General features: G+C 32.5%; 1 long non-coding RNA gene across 1 annotated transcript; it reads right to left on the minus strand.

The window, feature by feature from the left end:
• Positions 1-4448: 4448 nt before the first annotated feature.
• Positions 4449-8102, minus strand: LOC139494782 (uncharacterized). Its single transcript, XR_011657147.1, has 2 exons — positions 7930-8102; positions 4449-5349 (listed from the first exon to the last, which is right to left on the minus strand). It is a non-coding gene; the product is annotated as an uncharacterized lncRNA (long non-coding RNA).
• Between the last annotated feature and the right edge of the window lie 673 nt (positions 8103-8775).

Genomic DNA, 8775 nt, shown 5'->3' on the forward strand with positions numbered 1-8775 from the left:
GCAACACATAGGATAATGAAAATGAGGATTAAGATATAAACATGCTTTATTATGTAATTAACATTTGAACAGGATCTGCTTACCTTTCCGAAGCATCTCGCGGGATTAGTGTTGCTCAGTCTTAGTTGTCTATGTTGTGTTGTTTTGTAATGGCGTTGTCAGTTTTTTTTTCGACTTATGAGAGTGAATGTCCCTTTGGTACCTTCTGCCTCTCTTTGACAATTGTTTCCTGCATACCACGACGACAACATTCTAATGATATATGAATGTTAAACCTGCTTTGGACTTATACCAACAACATGAATCGATATTTAGAATGACTTTTCGCAAAGTAATAGTCTGCAGGAAGACGTGTTAGGGAGCTACCATTTGATTTTTATGGGGCGGCTAGGATGAAATTTGAAAAAAATAGGCAGGACAGGAGTTTTGAGTAAATTTGGACGACAATTTAGGTAAAAAAAAGTCAGAATAAACTAAAAAAAAAATGCAGGACCGATTAGAGTGAAAAATAAAAAGGCAGGACAGAGATTACAGCTAAAAAAAGAGGCAGGACAAAATTTTTCATCCTAGCCCCCCCATAAAAATCAAATGGTAGTTCCCTTAGTCTATCATGACATATAATTCTGACTTGAGCCGACATGACTTTGCTGATACTCTCAAATGCCGCTTGTTAAATTAAGGATAAAGGACCAACTATGTATAATTTTACAGAAAGGTGTATTTTTATCAGAAACAAAATTTTGCAATGCAACAGCCTGCCATCTTACTCATTTGGGTTGTTGCTGCAAGGGTATTTTAACGTGTATCAACGTGATGATGCTTGAATGAGATTATTCCGTAATTGTGTTCTGATACATCCGCATGTCTTAACGGACGCCCTTCTTTTAAATGTTCGGGTCATGCTTAGTGTTATGCCACAGCATAAAAGTGTATGCCTCAATCAAGAAGGCTTCCGCTTTCTGTGAACTACGATCATGCAATTCCTATATTAATAAGTAGAAATGCATATTAAGTGGAAGCCTTTGCGAACGAAAATCGTAGCTTTAATATAGATTGGTATTTTACCAGCAAGTAAGTTATCCATTTTCTGATTTAATGTATGTTTATTCAAACAGCATTTGTCTTTCCATCGCGATCGATATACAGTGAAACCTGACTTAACCGAACCCTTTCGGGACTTGAGATTTTGTTCGGTTTTGGCAGGTATTCGGTTTGATCAGGTTCACAATGCATAAAATGTGATATGATTGGTCTTCAGAACAAGTTTGGATTAGACAGGTTTCCGGTTTATTCAGGGTTCGGATTTATCAGGTTTCACTGTAAAATAAAATCGAAGGATTGTTATCTCGAGGAAGAAGTAAATATATATCTGTCCCAAGTCAAGCTTACTATTTGGTGTATGTTAAGAAAGTTTTGTTTCAACAGTCTCTGACTAACAATGTGTCAAGGGAGGTAATCCTCCTTCATCTATTGAATGTATTGTTAACTTGTTATAAAAGTCCTGTATACGCATGAAATATTTCCTACTTGACGCTGGACACTCAACAAATCCATAATCGCTTTGGAAATCTGAGAACGATTTAACTCTGAAATGAATTTCGATAGGCTCTCAGATCTGTTCATTGTGTCTTTTTGTGTCGGGATGTATAAGTACCCGGCCACGTCCACTTGTATTTTTGTCCATCTGATGAGTTAAGCCTTTTTCAACTGATTTTTATAGTTCGTTCTTATGTTGTACTGTTATACCACGTGCTGTCCCAGGTTAAGGGAGGGTTGGGATACCGCTAACATGTTTAACCCCGCCACATTATTTATGTATGTGCCTGTCCAAAGTCAGGAGCCTGTAATTCAGTGGTTGTCGTTTGTTTATGTGTTACATATTTGTTTTTCGTTCATTTTTTTATATAAATAAGGCCGTTAGTTTTCTCGTTTGAATTGTTTTACATTGTCTTATCGGGGCCTTTTATAGCTGACTATGCGGTATGGGCTTTGCTCATTGTTGAAGGCCGTATGGTGACCTATAGTTGTTAATGTCTGTGTTATTTTTGGTCTTTTGTGGATAGTTGTCTCATTGGCAATCATACCACATCTTCTTTTTTATATTTTTCCGTAATATTCTCATCAAGTTTTAGAATTGTCCTTAAATTCTTAATAAGCTTATTGATGAAATTTCTACTGTAAGTGTACTGTTATTGCGAAAGTTCTGCCTATATAAAAAGAAGATGTGGTATGATTGCCAATTATACAACTCTCCACAAGAGACCAAATGACACAGAAATTAACAACTATGATCACCGTATGGCCTTCAACAATGAGTAAAGCCCATACCGCATAGTCAGCTATAAAATGTCCCGTAATGACAATGTAAAACAATTCAATACAAAAAATGAACGAAAAACAAATATGTAACACCATTTTGTTTTCTTGTGGAGAGTTGTCTCATTGGCAATCATACCACATCTTCTTTTTCATATTAGAAGGTGGAATGCATGGATTCTATATCAGCATGGTCTAATATTGTTGTACAACTAGTATATGTGTTTGTCGTAATTATATTTTTAATTAAATTACTTTGATAGCTTTTTGATACCTCTGTTGATAATACTGTTGCATTCAGTTTCATCAAAAGTACAGTGGCTGATATTAGAATTTTAGAATGTCTGCTTATTACATCAGCATCCTCTAATATTGTTTTACTGCTACATGAAGTATAGGTGTCAGTCAGTTATATGTTTGTTACTTCTTTTTTATAGCCGTTTCTTTTTATAATGATGCTAAATGAATATAAAGAAAGATGTAGTATGATTGCCAATGAGACAACTCTCCATAAGAGACCAAAATAACACAGAAATTAATTATAGGTCACCGCACGGCCTTCGACAATAAGCAAAGACCATACCACATAGTCAGCTATAAAAGGCCCCGAAATGACAATGTAAAACAATTCAAACGAGAAAACTAACGGCCTAATGTATGTACAAAAATTAAACGAAAAACAAATATGTAACACATTTAAACGACAACCACTGAATTTCAGGCTCCAGACTTCGGACAAACACAAACATAAAGAATGTGGCGGGGTTAAACATGAAGTTTCCACTGAAGTAAATTGGCTAATATTAGAACGCACGAATTCTCTAGCATCACTGTCTACAATTGTTTTAATACATACTCTATTATAGTGTTTGTGTATGTCATATGTATATATGAAGAAGTAGTTAATGAGATAGTTATTTTTTAATCCTGAATTGTCTTAATTCCTGATACACACACACACATACACACCCACTGAAAACCCTGTCATGCCAATCATGTGTCTACATTGTATCTCGAATCGACGTTTACAATTGCAATAATTTTGCCTTATGAATATGAATATGGTGTTTTGGCAGATCTTTTGTAAAGTCTCTGGGATTTTTTCTTGTGTTTCTACACTGGGGATTTAAAGCTTTAACATTATAAAGGTCACAGACACCTCAATTGTTCAATGGATATAGGAAGATGTGGCATGAGTGCCAATGAGACAACTCTCCATCTAAGCCACAATTTATAAAGGTAAACCGTTGTAGGTCAAGGTACGGTCTTCAATACAGAGCCAAGCTATAAAGGGCCCCAAAAAAGACCATTTAATAAGCTCTTGTAAAAGTATTAACAGAAATACCTCACTCAAGAAAATTCATAAAAGTATGTCCATAAATACTGACAATAATCAACCATCTGAACGAAGAGAAAACAACTGTCTTATTCCGGTTTGGTACATGTACATGTTTTTTCCGAAGAAAAGGTGTGTTAAACCTGGTTTTAAAGCTAGCCTAAACTACCTAGGTACATGTATAGTGATTTTTAGTCTGTGTCGTGTTTGGTACTTTAAAAACAGATTTATTCTTTAGATAAAAAGAACCATCATTTATCAAATGATCAACAGGTTTCAATGATAAGACTGTTTAATTAGACAGATCTAGCATGTTTCATGTAAAAATTATTTACTTAATATGTATAAAAGTCATAATAGCAAACAGTCCATTTTATAGTCTATAAAAACATGAACAACACATTACATTTCAAAACACATACTACATATTTTGATATGTTTAACGTCAAACTTGTTGTTATTCTAATTAATCTCTGTCCATATCACATTTTACAGTAACTGTCCACTTGTTTAAGCAGATTTATATCAGAGTTCACAACTTTCAGGAACATGATATCAAAACGAATCCGACTACTTGCACTATTTTTAAAAACAGTAACGTGTTTCATGTTTTAAATTCTAAAATCAAACAACGTATAAAAAAATACTTCCGACAACTTTTTTTAATACAGTAAGTAAACGTGTTTCATGTTTAAATCCTAAAAGCAAACAACTAAAATAAATGTATTAAATGAAACACTAAAAACACAAAGTATTAAATCCATATCTAACAATACCATATTTTGACTAAATAAGATTATATGCTAATATTTTTTCAATCTATTGGCGTCATAATTGAAAGACAGCGTTCGTTAATATCATCATGACAACACCGCTTTCGTATGAGATTCAAAATGTTTGGCCTTCTGAGAATATACAGTAAACATTGAATATGTTTGAACCGCTTGCACTATATACTTGAACGTTTGATTATTATCCTATGTCTGAAAAACCTCGTCGTAATCTGGAGGAAGGTCATCGTTACCATAGAAACAGTCGTCGTAATCTGGCGGCATTAAATCATCCACATGGAGGCTACTTTTGTCATCGAAATCGACTTTTGATTGGATCCGAGGTATCCCGAACATACTGAATGATGTAACACCAAGCACTGACATTGAACCTTCAGATGACCGTGTTGTCTTGTACACGTTGAAAACAATGTCATTTTCAATAGGATGGGTTGTTAAATCGCTTACTCGGGAAAGTCCGGGACACTCTTCGTCAATAATCGTGTTCGCCATATGCAAATTAGCTTTCCGTCTCCAATCTTTCCATTCCTGTATTTTAGCAATGTCATAGGTATCATCACCCGGCCATTTGTGAATATTTGTAATAGATTTGTAAAAATTATAACTGTCTTCTCGTTTTACGTCAGAAGTATTACGAGACGAAGTCGAGTGAGAAGAAAAACATGTTTTGATTCCGACATCAGAAGGTCTCGGGTTACATCCACTACTTTTGTTTATTCTTAGTAACACATGTTCCGGATATCTTGTATTGTCGTCTAACTGTATAACGAATTGTCTTGTACTAGGAATATTGTCAAAACTCTGTGAAGATACTACTGCAGCTGCCATTTTGAAAACAAATAAATCTAGTTATTCCACTTCCTGCCTGATTCTGAATCAACACATTGTCTGCTTTAACTTGAGAACCTGTAAAAATAAGGAAAATAACAGATTAATATAGACGAACGTCAATAAGTTTAAAAAGAATTAATGGAAAATACATTCCGAAAATCGAGTGGTTTTGGTATTCTTTTTTCTATATTCATCTTAAATGTGGTTCGGTAGGGAACCGAACTCTCGAGCTCTCGCAATAGAGCCACGCACACTACTTATTTCAATGACAGAACTAATTTTTTTCTTCGAATGACAGCTATTTAGATGGATTGCTATATTTTTAAGTTCTACATGTATTTAATCATAATAATTATGCAATGTAGCTCATACATCATTGGCATTCAAATATTCAGTTTTGAGCGTTCCTGATTAATGTTAATTTAGAAAAGCGCTTTGAACGCATGAAATTTATAACGTGATCCTTTTTTAAACATTTTTATGACTTCTTAGTCGAAAAAAGAATATACAAATACATGTATACAAAATCATCATAGGTATCAACAGTCCCTTGTTGACCTACATCCGTCCACCATTTTTACTCCTTACGTTATGTTACAGTGTTTAAGAACTCTAATTTGGTCAAGATTAAAGTTCATTAAATTTCAATCTTGTTCTGTACTGAGTTTATTGTGATAACAAATGAGTATATTACAATGGATCATAAGACAGAACTCTTGATTGTCCTTTGGAATGAATTTCAAGCTAAGAGTATTTTTTTTAAATTTCAAAAGTTTATAGCTAATAGTAAATTAATTCTTAAATTTTAGTGTTAACTACAACACACCCGTGATATCGCGGGTCCGTGACTGAATTAAAGTATATAACTATATGTGTATGCCTTATTTTAGTATTGGTATTGTCATCTGATAAAGTCATGTCGATTATAAGATGCACAGTTTTCTCTGCTTTTTAAGTCTTTCTGTTTGAACCCGTCGAACTGGAACCTATCAATTATTGATAATATTAATTACTTGGAAAACAAAGAATGGAGTATTTTTTGAATGTAGGACAGAAAGTCACAGGACAAAAAGTCACAGACAAAAAGTCACGGACAAAAAGTCACAGGACAAAAAGTCACAGGACAAAAAGTCACAATTCATTTTTTCTGAATTTTTTCTTTGAATAAAAAAACACTTATTTCTACAAAAACATTTATGTATTTTTCTTGAACTATTGTATATAAACCAACATTGTAAACAAAATTTATCCAAAAAATATCAAAGATGATCAAATAATTGTTAAAAAAAACAAAATGTCAACGTGGCTTTGCACTTAAATGGCTTCATGGGGCCAAAAAATATACCCTTTGCATGATTAAAATTAAATAAATCTTCATTTTTCAAGTATAATGACACATTTCCTACACTTAAATATGAATAAATGTATTAAAAAGTAAATATTTCAAGATATTTCTCTTATATATTCAAATAATTGTCAACAAACTACTTGTGACTTTTTGTCCTGTGACTTTTTGTCCTATCAAATTTGTGACTTTATGTCCTGTGACTTTTTGTCCTGTGACTTTCTGTCCGTTTACCGACTTATTAACGGTCAATGTTGTCTTTTTTTGTAGGCGATCCTAGTTGTCAGCCCCAGTTGTCCTGCACCCGATTATTTGTATTGAAAGACTTCACGTGTTATCAGAGACTCTATAGAAGGTTTACAGCCTTTTAGAAAAATAATATAAATACCATAAGAAGTCTTTATTAACTAGTTTTGGACTTTAGGTATCATAGATTCAAATGTGTATTTTAAACGGTCAACAAATTTATTATTGGCTAGAGGCGTCTTTCGATTAAAATCTAATTGGAATAATTTATGTGATTTTTTAGGTCTTTTTTTTTTTGCACACCATTATTCTCTTCTTATTATTTTAATTTTTTGATCGGTTTTACCCTTTTCTTTATTTTGTTTTGTCTGTATTTCTGTAGTTTTTGTCTACAAGTCTTAAAATATCATGTTTACCCTCATGTAAGGGAAACAATTACATGTAAAATTGGACCTACATGTACATTATCAATAAAGATGACGTTGCAAAAGAAAATGTTTTCATTAGAGAATTCAAACAGCGAAATATTGATTTAGGCCTGAGACTACTATAACACAGTGTGTTATAGTAGTCTCAATTTAGGCCAAACAAAAATATAATATAGTTCTGTTCCTGTCTCCCTAAATTGTTCCAGTATGATCACTGATGATAAGATCATCGCATTTTAGTAAAGTATTGTTTAAGTCAAGAACAATTCCCTTCGTAATTTGTGTGAAGTTTTTAAAATTAAATAAAGTAGGCTATTACTCCTATTTATCATATTTTCTGTCCGGGGGCAGGAAACAGGTATACATATTTTATTTTACCTTACTAGTCATCCTAAATGGTAAAACTGTAGGTTTTGTCTTAAAGCTTCCATTTAAAAAAATAATTAAGAGATGAAACTGAGTGGTAAAAAAAGTAGAAATATACAATGTAGTGCATGCATTAATGCCTCACAATCTCTGCACTGTTTTAGATGACAAAGCAAGAAGCCAAAAGCATATGCACCATCTTTTTATTGTTGCTCTTCGTCTCAAATTTACCTACAATGATTACGTATTTTTGCAAGAAAAAAAACTTACCTTTATGCAATTTTATCCAAATTTACCAAACAATGTTTATTGATGTCTTTGTGTGGCCAGTAGTTAATTGAGGGGTCGATATTGGTATTTAGTATTTACCGAACCATATGGCTTCCTCTCATCCAATCAAAATCGATAGATTTGTGTATATTCGATCATAAATTAGCTTCGTCAAAAGTTGACAAGTTTGACAAAATAGAAATTATTAGAGCATTACAATTACGTAATATTTTTGAAAGGGACTTAAAAATACGATTACGCAATCGCGAAAATCTTGGTTAATAGGTATTAGTAGGTAATCGGGTCATAAATCAACAGACGACAGTGACGTGATTATTGACAAACAATACAAATCTGTTATCTTGTATTATCAATGATATATCAGTGTCAATGATCCGGATCTGACGGATAAGGAAGATAAATTGTAGAAAAAAATATTGTGATGAAAATTTGTTTTGATAAGATGGTAATAATTACTTTGACAACATACTAAACCGGGAAATAGATAGCGTGTTCAATTTATGGTTTCATTAGTCCATAGATAAATTAAGCCATGCATTTTTGATTTATATAAGCTTCGGAGATCAAAAGAATTAAATTTCGATGAATTTTAATTTTCAATGAAATACAATCTACATATTTCTGCAGATCTATTAAGCATAATTTATAGCTTCTCATATCAGCAGTAAAAGAATTTGATTTGAATATAAATGCGAAAAAAGAGGGGAAGGGGAATTTATTTTTATTTTTATCTTTTATTTTTTATTATTTTTTTTTAATCTATTTACTTATTAATTTATTTTTTTAATTTTTTTTTTTTTTTAAATTTTGATATTTTTTTTTTTT

This window comes from Mytilus edulis, chromosome 11, assembly GCF_963676685.1.
Source record: "Mytilus edulis chromosome 11, xbMytEdul2.2, whole genome shotgun sequence".
Classification (NCBI taxonomy): Eukaryota; Metazoa; Mollusca; class Bivalvia; order Mytilida; family Mytilidae; genus Mytilus; species Mytilus edulis.